This window comes from Petromyzon marinus, chromosome 24 (genome assembly GCF_048934315.1).
Source record: "Petromyzon marinus isolate PM22_M1 ecotype Great Lakes invasive population chromosome 24, UKy_Petmar_22M1.pri1.0, whole genome shotgun sequence".
Taxonomy (NCBI): Eukaryota; Metazoa; Chordata; class Hyperoartia; order Petromyzontiformes; family Petromyzontidae; genus Petromyzon; species Petromyzon marinus.
This window is the reverse complement of record NC_133690.1, coordinates 1,959,432-1,971,652: the sequence shown is the minus strand read 5'-3', so window position 1 is coordinate 1,971,652 and position 12,221 is coordinate 1,959,432. Positions and strand designations below refer to the sequence as shown.

Here is a 12,221-nt window from a genome sequence, read left to right as displayed (position 1 = left end):
AGCACGCTTACGCTCTGCCACTCTGCTTTCCTGTAAATGGATATAATTGACGTCCATGGACCTGATAGGCAGCAGAAAAGATATTGAAAAAAAACATTGTTTGCATCAATACCGGGTTAAGGAATTCATTTGTAATATTTTGATTGACCTTGTGAATATATTGATAACGTTTTAAAAATTCGACACGTTCATATGATTGCTCAATTCATACATGCTAACAAAAAAAGAGCTACTTGTCCATATGCGTTTTGGAGAATGTGGGCATCGATCCCACTACCTGTCGCATGCTAAGCGAGCGCTCTACCACTTGAGCTAATCCCCCACTTGGTTGTGTTGAATGTTTATCTCGAAATAGGCCATGGAACTTTTTGAAAAATATAAAAGTAAAACAAGATCAAACGTTACCTTTAAATCTGCGATAAATTAAAACCGACCTATGTGATAGTGGAAGCCAGATATTATAGACTGGCTTCGATCCATCGATATCTGGAAAAAGGGCCCAGCACGCTTTCGCTTTGAAACTCTGCTTTCCTGTTAATGGATATTATTGACGTCCATGGACCTGATAGGCAGCAGAAAAGATACGGAAAAATGATCATTGTTTAAATCAATACAGGGGTTAATAAATTAATTTGTAATGTTTTGATTGACCTTGTGAATATATTGATAACGTTTTAAACATTCGACACGTTCATATGATTACTCAATTCATACACGCTACCAAAAAAAAAGAGCTACTTGTCCATATGCGCTTTGGAGAATGTGGGCATCGATCCCACTACCTCTACACATGCTAAGCGAGTGCTCTACCAGCTGAGCTACTCCCACACAGGTTGTCATGGATGTTTATCTCGACAAAGGCCATAGCACATTTTCTTTTTAATATATCTAAGCGAAACAAGAACAAACTTAACCTTTAAATCCGCGAAACATAAAAACCGACCTAGGCGATACAGGAAGCCAGATATCATAGATTGGCTTCGATCCATCGACCTCTGGGAAAAGGACCCAGCACGCTTATGCTCTGCCACTCTGCTTTCCTGTAAATGGATATTATTGACATCCATGTACCTGATAGGCAGCAGAAAAGATGTTGAAAAATTATCATTGTTTGCATCCATACCGGCATAAGAAATTCATTTGTACTATTTTGAGTGACCTTGTGAATTTATTGATAACGTTTTAAACATTCGACACGTTCATATGATTACTCAATTCATACAAGCTAAAAAAAAGGTACTTGTCCATATGTTCTTTGGAGAATGTGGGCATCGATCACACTACCTCTCGCATGCTAAGCGCGCGCTCTACCACTTGAGCTAATCCCCCACTTGGTTGTCGTGGATGTTTATGTTGACATAGCCCATAGCACATTTGAAAAAAATATCTAAGCTAAACAAGAACAAACTTAACCTTTAAATCTGCGATAAATTAAAACCGACCTATGTGATAGAGGAAGCCAGATATTATAGACTGGCTTCGATCCATAGATCTCTGGAAAAAGGGCCCAGCACGCTTACGCTCTGCCACTCTGCTTTCCTGTAAATGGATATAATTGACGTCCATGGACCTGATAGGCAGCAGAAAAGATATTGAAAAAAATCATTGTTTGCATCAATACCGGGTTAAGGAATTCATTTGTAAAATTTTGATTGACCTTGTGGATATATTGATAACGTTTTAAAAATTCGACACGTTCATATGATTGCTCAATTCATACATGCTAACAAAAAAAGAGCTACTTGTCCATATGCGTTTTGGAGAATGTGGGCATCGATCCCACTACCTCTCGCATGCTAAGCGAGCGCTCTACCACTTGAGCTAATCCCCCACTGGGTTCTCGTGGATGTTTATGTTGACATAGGCCATAGCACATTTGAAAAAAAATATCTAAGCTAAACAAGAACAAACTTAACCTTTAAATCTTCGATAAATAAAAACCGACCTAAGTGATACCGGAAGCCAGATATCATAGACTGGCTTCGATACATCGACTTCTGGGAAAAGGACCCAGCACGCTTACGCTCTGCCACTCTGCTTTCCTGTAAATTGATATAATTGACGTCAATGGACCTGATAGGCAGCAGAAAAGATATTGAAAAAAATCATTGTTTGCATCAATATCGGGTTAAGAAATGCATTTATAATATTTTGATTGACCTTGTGAATATATTGATAACGTTTTAAACATTCGACACGTTCATATGATTGCTCAATTCATACATGCTAACAAAAAAGAGCTACTAGTCCATATGCGTTTTGGAGAATGTGGGCATCGATCCCACTACCTCTCGCATGCTAAGCGAGCGCTCTACCACTTGAGCTAATCCCCCACTTGGTTGTGTTGAATGTTTATGTTGACATAGGCCATAGCACATTTTCTTTTTAATATATCTAAGCGAAACAAGAACAAACTTAACCTTTAAATCCGCGAAACATAAAAACCGACCTAGGCGATACAGGAAGCCAGATATCATAGATTGGCTTCGATCCATCGACCTCTGGGAAAAGGACCCAGCACGCTTATGCTCTGCCACTCTGCTTTCCTGTAAATGGATATTATTGACATCCATGTACCTGATAGGCAGCAGAAAAGATGTTGAAAAATTATCATTGTTTGCATCCATACCGGCATAAGAAATTCATTTGTACTATTTTGAGTGACCTTGTGAATTTATTGATAACGTTTTAAACATTCGACACGTTCATATGATTACTCAATTCATACAAGCTAAAAAAAAGGTACTTGTCCATATGTTCTTTGGAGAATGTGGGCATCGATCACACTACCTCTTGCATGCTAAGCGCGCGCTCTACCACTTGAGCTAATCCCCCACTTGGTTGTTGTGGATGTTTATGTTGACATAGCCCATAGCACATTTGAAAAAAATATCTAAGCTAAACAAGAACAAACTTAACCTTTAAATCTGCGATAAATTAAAACCGACCTATGTGATAGAGGAAGCCAGATATTATAGACTGGCTTCGATCCATAGATCTCTGGAAAAAGGGCCCAGCACGCTTACGCTCTGCCACTCTGCTTTCCTGTAAATGGATATAATTGACGTCCATGGACCTGATAGGCAGCAGAAAAGATATTGAAAAAAATCATTGTTTGCATCAATACCGGGTTAAGGAATTCATTTGTAAAATTTTGATTGACCTTGTGGATATATTGATAACGTTTTAAAAATTCGACACGTTCATATGATTGCTCAATTCATACATGCTAACAAAAAAAGAGCTACTTGTCCATATGCGTTTTGGAGAATGTGGGCATCGATCCCACTACCTCTCGCATGCTAAGCGAGCGCTCTACCACTTGAGCTAATCCCCCACTGGGTTCTCGTGGATGTTTATGTTGACATAGGCCATAGCACATTTGAAAAAAAATATCTAAGCTAAACAAGAACAAACTTAACCTTTAAATCTTCGATAAATAAAAACCGACCTAAGTGATACCGGAAGCCAGATATCATAGACTGGCTTCGATACATCGACTTCTGGGAAAAGGACCCAGCACGCTTACGCTCTGCCACTCTGCTTTCCTGTAAATTGATATAATTGACGTCAATGGACCTGATAGGCAGCATAAAAGATATTGAAAAAAAATCATTGTTTGCATCAATATCGGGTTAAGAAATGCATTTGTAATATTTTGATTGACCTTGTGAATATATTGATAACGTTTTAAACATTCGACACGTTCATATGATTGCTCAATTCATACATGCTAACAAAAAAGAGCTACTAGTCCATATGCGTTTTGGAGAATGTGGGCATCGATCCCACTACCTCTCGCATGCTAAGCGAGCGCACTACCACTTGAGCTAATCCCCCACTTGGTTGTGTTGAATGTTTACGTTTACATAGGCCATAGCACATTTTCTTTTTAATATATCTAAGCGAAACAAGAACAAACTTAACCTTTAAATCCGCGAAACATAAAAACCGACCTAGGCGATACAGGAAGCCAGATATCATAGATTGGCTTCGATCCATCGACCTCTGGGAAAAGGACCCAGCACGCTTATGCTCTGCCACTCTGCTTTCCTGTAAATGGATATTATTGACATCCATGTACCTGATAGGCAGCAGAAAAGATGTTGAAAAATTATCATTGTTTGCATCCATACCGGCATAAGAAATTAATTTGTACTATTTTGAGTGACCTTGTGAATTTATTGATAACGTTTTAAACATTCGACACGTTCATATGATTAATCAATTCATACAAGCTAAAAAAAAAGGTACTTGTCCATGTGTTCTTTGGAGAATGTGGGCATCGATCACACTACCTCTCGCATGCTAAGCGCGCGCTCTACCACTTGAGCTAATCCCCCACTTGGTTGTCGTGGATGTTTATGTTGACATAGCCCATAGCACATTTGAAAAAAATATCTAAGCTAAACAAGAACAAACTTAACCTTTAAATCTGCGATAAATTAAAACCGACCTATGTGATAGAGGAAGCCAGATATTATAGACTGGCTTCGATCCATAGATCTCTGGAAAAAGGGCCCAGCACGCTTACGCTCTGCCACTCTGCTTTCCTGTAAATGGATATAATTGACGTCCATGGACCTGATAGGCAGCAGAAAAGATATTGAAAAAAATCATTGTTTGCATCAATACCGGGTTAAGGAATTCATTTGTAAAATTTTGATTGACCTTGTGAATATATTGATAACGTTTTAAAAATTCGACACGTTCATATGATTGCTCAATTCATACATTCTAACAAAAAAAGAGCTACGTGTCCATATGCGTTTTGGAGAATGTGGGCATCGATCCCACTACCTCTCGCATGCTAAGCGAGCGCTCTACCACTTGAGCTAATCCCCCACTGGGTTCTCGTGGATGTTTATGTTGACATAGGCCATAGCACATTTGAAAAAAAATATCTAAGCTAAACAAGAACAAACTTAACCTTTAAATCTTCGATAAATAAAAACCGACCTAAGTGATACCGGAAGCCAGATATCATAGACTGGCTTCGATACATCGACTTCTGGGAAAAGGACCCAGCACGCTTACGCTCTGCCACTCTGCTTTCCTGTAAATTGATATAATTGACGTCAATGGACCTGATAGGCAGCAGAAAAGATATTGAAAAAAAATCATTGTTTGCATCAATATCGGGTTAAGAAATGCATTTGTAATATTTTGATTGACCTTGTGAATATATAGATAACGTTTTAAACATTCGACACGTTCATATGATTGCTCAATTCATACATGCTAACAAAAAAGAGCTACTAGTCCATATGCGTTTTGGAGAATGTGGGCATCAATCCCACTACCTCTGGCATGCTAAGCGAGCGCTCTACCACTTGAGCTAATCCCCCACTTGGTTGTGTTGAATGTTTATGTTGACATAGGCCATAGCACATTTTCTTTTTAATATATCTAAGCGAAACAAGAACAAACTTAACCTTTAAATCCGCGAAACATAAAAACCGACCTAGGCGATACAGGAAGCCAGATATCATAGATTGGCTTCGATCCATCGACCTCTGGGAAAAGGACCCAGCACGCTTATGCTCTGCCACTCTGCTTTCCTGTAAATGGATATTATTGACATCCATGTACCTGATAGGCAGCAGAAAAGATGTTGAAAAATTATCATTGTTTGCATCCATACCGGCATAAGAAATTCATTTGTACTATTTTGAGTGACCTTGTGAATTTATTGATAACGTTTTAAACATTCGACACGTTCATATGATTACTCAATTCATACAAGCTAAAAAAAAGGTACTTGTCCATATGTTCTTTGGAGAATGTGGGCATCGATCACACTACCTCTCGCATGCTAAGCGCGCGCTCTACCACTTGAGCTAATCCCCCACTTGGTTGTCGTGGATGTTTATGTTGACATAGCCCATAGCACATTTGAAAAAAATATCTAAGCTAAACAAGAACAAACTTAACCTTTAAATCTGCGATCAATTAAAACCGACCTATGTGATAGAGGAAGCCAGATATTATAGACTGGCTTCGATCCATAGATCTCTGGAAAAAGGGCCCAGCACGCTTACGCTCTGCCACTCTGCTTTCCTGTAAATGGATATAATTGACGTCCATGGACCTGATAGGCAGCATAAAAGATATTGAAAAAAAATCATTGTTTGCATCAATATCGGGTTAAGAAATGCATTTGTAATATTTTGATTGACCTTGTGAATATATTGATAACGTTTTAAACATTCGACACGTTCATATGATTGCTCAATTCATACATGCTAACAAAAAAGAGCTACTAGTCCATATGCGTTTTGGAGAATGTGGGCATCGATCCCACTACCTCTCGCATGCTAAGCGAGCGCTCTACCACTTGAGCTAATCCCCCACTTGGTTGTGTTGAATGTTTATGTTGACATAGGCCATAGCACATTTTCTTTTTAATATATCTAAGCGAAACAAGAACAAACTTAACCTTTAAATCCGCGAAACATAAAAACCAACCTAGGCGATACAGGAAGCCAGATATCATAGATTGGCTTCGATCCATCGACCTCTGGGAAAAGGACCCAGCACGCTTATGCTCTGCCACTCTGCTTTCCTGTAAATGGATATTATTGACATCCATGTACCTGATAGGCAGCAGAAAAGATGTTGAAAAATTATCATTGTTTGCATCCATACCGGCATAAGAAATTCATTTGTACTATTTTGAGTGACCTTGTGAATTTATTGATAACGTTTTAAACATTCGACACGTTCATATGATTACTCAATTCATACAAGCTAAAAAAAAGGTACTTGTCCATATGTTCTTTGGAGAATGTGGGCATCGATCACACTACCTCTCGCATGCTAAGCGCGCGCTCTACCACTTGAGCTAATCCCCCACTTGGTTGTCGTGGATGTTTATGTTGACATAGCCCATAGCACATTTGAAAAAAATATCTAAGCTAAACAAGAACAAACTTAACTTTTAAATCTGCGATAAATTAAAACCGACCTATGTGATAGAGGAAGCCAGATATTATAGACTGGCTTCGATCCATAGATCTCTGGAAAAAGGGCCCAGCACGCTTACGCTCTGCCACTCTGCTTTCCTGTAAATGGATATAATTGACGTCCATGGACCTGATAGGCAGCAGAAAAGATATTGAAAAAAATCATTGTTTGCATCAATACCGGGTTAAGGAATTCATTTGTAAAATTTTGATTGACCTTTTGAATATATTGATAACGTTTTAAACATTCGACACGTTCATATGATTGCTCAATTCATACATGCTAACAAAAAAAGAGCTACTTGTCCATATGCGTTTTGGAGAATGTGGGCATCGATCCCACTACCTCTCGCATGCTAAGCGAGCGCGCTACCACTTGAGCTAATCCCCTGCTGGGTTGTCGTGGATGTTTATCTCGACATAGGCCATAGCACATTTTCTTTTTAAAATATCTAAGCTAAACAAGAACAAAATTGACCTTTAAATCTGCGATAAATAAAAACCGACCTAAGTGATAGAGGAAGCCAGATATCATAGACTGGCTTCGATCCATCGACCTCTGGGAAAAGGACCCAGCACGCTTATGCTCTGCCACTCTGCTTTCCTGTAAATGGATATTATTGACATCCATGTACCTGATAGGCAGCAGAAAAGATGTTGAAAAATTATCATTGTTTGCATCCATACCGGCATAAGAAATTCATTTGTACTATTTTGAGTGACCTTGTGAATTTATTGATAACGTTTTAAACATTCGACACGTTCATATGATTACTCAATTCATACAAGCTAAAAAAAAGGTACTTGTCCATATGTTCTTTGGAGAATGTGGGCATCGATCACACTACCTCTCGCATGCTAAGCGCGCGCTCTACCACTTGAGCTAATGCCCCACTTGGTTGTCGTGGATGTTTATGTTGACATAGCCCATAGCACATTTGAAAAAAATATCTAAGCTAAACAAGAACAAACTTAACTTTTAAATCTGCGATAAATTAAAACCGACCTATGTGATAGAGGAAGCCAGATATTATAGACTGGCTTCGATCCATAGATCTCTGGAAAAAGGGCCCAGCACGCTTACGCTCTGCCACTCTGCTTTCCTGTAAATGGATATAATTGACGTCCATGGACCTGATAGGCAGCAGAAAAGATATTGAAAAAAATCATTGTTTGCATCAATACCGGGTTAAGGAATTCATTTGTAAAATTTTGATTGACCTTTTCAATATATTGATAACGTTTTAAACATTCGACACGTTCATATGATTGCTCAATTCATACATGCTAACAAAAAAAGAGCTACTTGTCCATATGCGTTTTGGAGAATGTGGGCATCGATCCCACTACCTCTCGCATGCTAAGCGAGCGCGCTACCACTTGAGCTAATCCCCTGCTGGGTTGTCGTGGATGTTTATCTCGACATAGGCCATAGCACATTTTCTTTTTAAAATATCTAAGCTAAACAAGAACAAAATTGACCTTTAAATCTGCGATAAATAAAAACCGACCTAAGTGATACAGGAAGCCAGATATCATAGACTGGCTTCGATCCATCGACCTCTGGGAAAAGGACCCAGCACGCTTACGCTCTGCCACTCTGCTTTCCGGTAAATTGATATTATTGACATCCATGTACCTAATAGGCAGCAGAAAATATATTGAAAAAAATCATTGTTTGCATCAATACCGGGTTAAGAAATTCATTTGTAATATTTTCATTGACCTTGTGAATATATTGATAACGTTTTAAACATTCGACACGTTCATATGATTACTCAATTCATACAAGCTAACAAAAAAAGGGTACTTGTCCATATGTTCTGTGGAGAATGTGGGCATCGATCCCACTACCTCTCGCATGCTAAGCGAGCACTCTACCACTTGAGCTAATCCCCCACTGGGTTCTCGTGGATGTTTATGTTGACATAGGCCATAGCACATTTGAAAAAAAATATCTAAGCTAAACAAGAACAAACTTAACCTTTAAATCTTCGATAAATAAAAACCGACCTAAGTGATACCAGAAGCCAGATATCATAGACTGGCTTCGATCCATCGACTTCTGGGAAAAGGGCCCAGCACGCTTACGCTCTGCCACTCTGCTTTCCTGTAAATGGATATAATTGACGTCCATGGACCTGATAGGCAGCAGAAAAGATATTGAAAAAAATCATTGTTTGCATCAATACCGGGTTAAGGAATTCATTTGTAAAATTTTGATTGACCTTTTGAATATATTGATAACGTTTTAAACATTCGACACGTTCATATGATTGCTCAATTCATACATGCTAACAAAAAAAGAGCTACTTGTCCATATGCGTTTTGGAGAATGTGGGCATCGATCCCACTACCTCTCGCATGCTAAGCGAGCGCGCTACCACTTGAGCTAATCCCCTGCTGGGTTGTCGTGGATGTTTATCTCGACATAGGCCATAGCACATTTTCTTTTTAAAATATCTAAGCTAAACAAGAACAAAATTGACCTTTAAATCTGCGATAAATAAAAACCGACCTAAGTGATAGAGGAAGCCAGATATCATAGACTGGCTTCGATCCATCGACCTCTGGGAAAAGGACCCAGCACGCTTATGCTCTGCCACTCTGCTTTCCTGTAAATGGATATTATTGACATCCATGTACCTGATAGGCAGCAGAAAAGATGTTGAAAAATTATCATTGTTTGCATCCATACCGGCATAAGAAATTCATTTGTACTATTTTGAGTGACCTTGTGAATTTATTGATAACGTTTTAAACATTCGACACGTTCATATGATTACTCAATTCATACAAGCTAAAAAAAAGGTACTTGTCCATATGTTCTTTGGAGAATGTGGGCATCGATCACACTACCTCTCGCATGCTAAGCGCGCGCTCTACCACTTGAGCTAATGCCCCACTTGGTTGTCGTGGATGTTTATGTTGACATAGCCCATAGCACATTTGAAAAAAATATCTAAGCTAAACAAGAACAAACTTAACTTTTAAATCTGCGATAAATTAAAACCGACCTATGTGATAGAGGAAGCCAGATATTATAGACTGGCTTCGATCCATAGATCTCTGGAAAAAGGGCCCAGCACGCTTACGCTCTGCCACTCTGCTTTCCTGTAAATGGATATAATTGACGTCCATGGACCTGATAGGCAGCAGAAAAGATATTGAAAAAAATCATTGTTTGCATCAATACCGGGTTAAGGAATTCATTTGTAAAATTTTGATTGACCTTTTCAATATATTGATAACGTTTTAAACATTCGACACGTTCATATGATTGCTCAATTCATACATGCTAACAAAAAAAGAGCTACTTGTCCATATGCGTTTTGGAGAATGTGGGCATCGATCCCACTACCTCTCGCATGCTAAGCGAGCGCGCTACCACTTGAGCTAATCCCCTGCTGGGTTGTCGTGGATGTTTATCTCGACATAGGCCATAGCACATTTTCTTTTTAAAATATCTAAGCTAAACAAGAACAAAATTGACCTTTAAATCTGCGATAAATAAAAACCGACCTAAGTGATACAGGAAGCCAGATATCATAGACTGGCTTCGATCCATCGACCTCTGGGAAAAGGACCCAGCACGCTTACGCTCTGCCACTCTGCTTTCCGGTAAATTGATATTATTGACATCCATGTACCTAATAGGCAGCAGAAAATATATTGAAAAAAATCATTGTTTGCATCAATACCGGGTTAAGAAATTCATTTGTAATATTTTCATTGACCTTGTGAATATATTGATAACGTTTTAAACATTCGACACGTTCATATGATTACTCAATTCATACAAGCTAACAAAAAAAGGGTACTTGTCCATATGTTCTGTGGAGAATGTGGGCATCGATCCCACTACCTCTCGCATGCTAAGCGAGCACTCTACCACTTGAGCTAATCCCCCACTGGGTTCTCGTGGATGTTTATGTTGACATAGGCCATAGCACATTTGAAAAAAAATATCTAAGCTAAACAAGAACAAACTTAACCTTTAAATCTTCGATAAATAAAAACCGACCTAAGTGATACCAGAAGCCAGATATCATAGACTGGCTTCGATCCATCGACTTCTGGGAAAAGGACCCAGCACGCTTACGCTCTGCCACTCTGCTTTCCTGTAAATTGATATAATTGACGTCAATGGACCTGATAGGCAGCAGAAAAGATATTGAAAAAAAAATCATTGTTTGCATCAATATCGGGTTAAGAAATTCATTTGTAATATTTTGATTGACCTTGTGAATATATTGATAACGTTTTAAACATTCGACACGTTCATATGATTGCTCAATTCATACATGCTAACAAAAAAGAGTTACTAGTCCATATGCGTTCTGGAGAATGTGGGCATCGATCCCGCTACCTCTCGCATGCTAAGCGAGCGCTCTACCACTTGAGCTAATCCCCCACTTGGTTGTGTTGAATGTCTATGTTGACAAAGGCCATAGAACATTTTATTTTTAATATATCTAAGCGAAACAAGAACAAACTTAACCTTTAAATCCGCGAAACATAAAAACCGACCTAGGCGATACAGGAAGCCAGATATCATAGATTGGCTTCGATCCATCGACCTCTGGGAAAAGGACCCAGCACGCTTATGCTCTGCCACTCTGCTTTCCTGTAAATGGATATTATTGACATCCATGTACCTGATAGGCAGCAGAAAAGATGTTGAAAAATTATCATTGTTTGCATCCATACCGGCTTAAGAAATTCATTTGTACTATTTTGAGTGACCTTGTGAATTTATTGATAACGTTTTAAACATTCGACACGTTCATATGATTACTCAATTCATACAAGCTAAAAAAAGGTACTTGTCCATATGTTCTTTGGAGAATGTGGGCATCGATCACACTACCTCTCGCATGCTAAGCGAGCGCGCTACCACTTGAGCTAATCCCCTGCTGGGTTGTCGTGGATGTTTATCTCGACATAGGCCATAGCACATTTTCTTTTTAAAATATCTAAGCTAAACAAGAACAAAATTGACCTTTAAATCTGCGATAAATAAAAACCGACCTAAGTGATACAGGAAGCCAGATATCATAGACTGGCTTCGATCCATCGACCTCTGGGAAAAGGACCCAGCACGCTTACGCTCTGCCACTCTGCTTTCCGGTAAATTGATATTATTGACATCCATGTACCTAATAGGCAGCAGAAAATATATGGAAAAATTATCATTGTTTGCATCAATACCGGGTTAAGAAATTCATTTGTACTATTTTGAGTGACCTTGTGAAT

The 12,221-nt window shown here is 38.9% G+C and overlaps 7 non-coding genes across 7 annotated transcripts; all 7 read right to left on the bottom strand.

Moving 5' to 3' along the window:
• Positions 1 to 1,758: 1,758 nt before the first annotated feature.
• On the bottom strand, positions 1,759 to 1,831 carry TRNAA-AGC (transfer RNA alanine (anticodon AGC)). The gene has a single exon. It is a non-coding gene; the product is annotated as a tRNA-Ala (tRNA).
• Positions 1,832 to 2,260: 429 nt separating this feature from the next.
• TRNAA-AGC (transfer RNA alanine (anticodon AGC)) lies at positions 2,261 to 2,333 on the bottom strand. The gene has a single exon. It is a non-coding gene; the product is annotated as a tRNA-Ala (tRNA).
• A 931-nt stretch (positions 2,334 to 3,264) lies between these two features.
• On the bottom strand, positions 3,265 to 3,337 carry TRNAA-AGC (transfer RNA alanine (anticodon AGC)). The gene has a single exon. It is a non-coding gene; the product is annotated as a tRNA-Ala (tRNA).
• A 1,435-nt stretch (positions 3,338 to 4,772) lies between these two features.
• Positions 4,773 to 4,845, bottom strand: TRNAA-AGC (transfer RNA alanine (anticodon AGC)). Its single transcript has one exon. It is a non-coding gene; the product is annotated as a tRNA-Ala (tRNA).
• A 1,434-nt stretch (positions 4,846 to 6,279) lies between these two features.
• On the bottom strand, positions 6,280 to 6,352 carry TRNAA-AGC (transfer RNA alanine (anticodon AGC)). The gene has a single exon. It is a non-coding gene; the product is annotated as a tRNA-Ala (tRNA).
• A 2,439-nt stretch (positions 6,353 to 8,791) lies between these two features.
• On the bottom strand, positions 8,792 to 8,864 carry TRNAA-AGC (transfer RNA alanine (anticodon AGC)). Its single transcript has one exon. It is a non-coding gene; the product is annotated as a tRNA-Ala (tRNA).
• A 1,938-nt stretch (positions 8,865 to 10,802) lies between these two features.
• TRNAA-AGC (transfer RNA alanine (anticodon AGC)) lies at positions 10,803 to 10,875 on the bottom strand. Its single transcript has one exon. It is a non-coding gene; the product is annotated as a tRNA-Ala (tRNA).
• Positions 10,876 to 12,221: the final 1,346 nt, after the last annotated feature.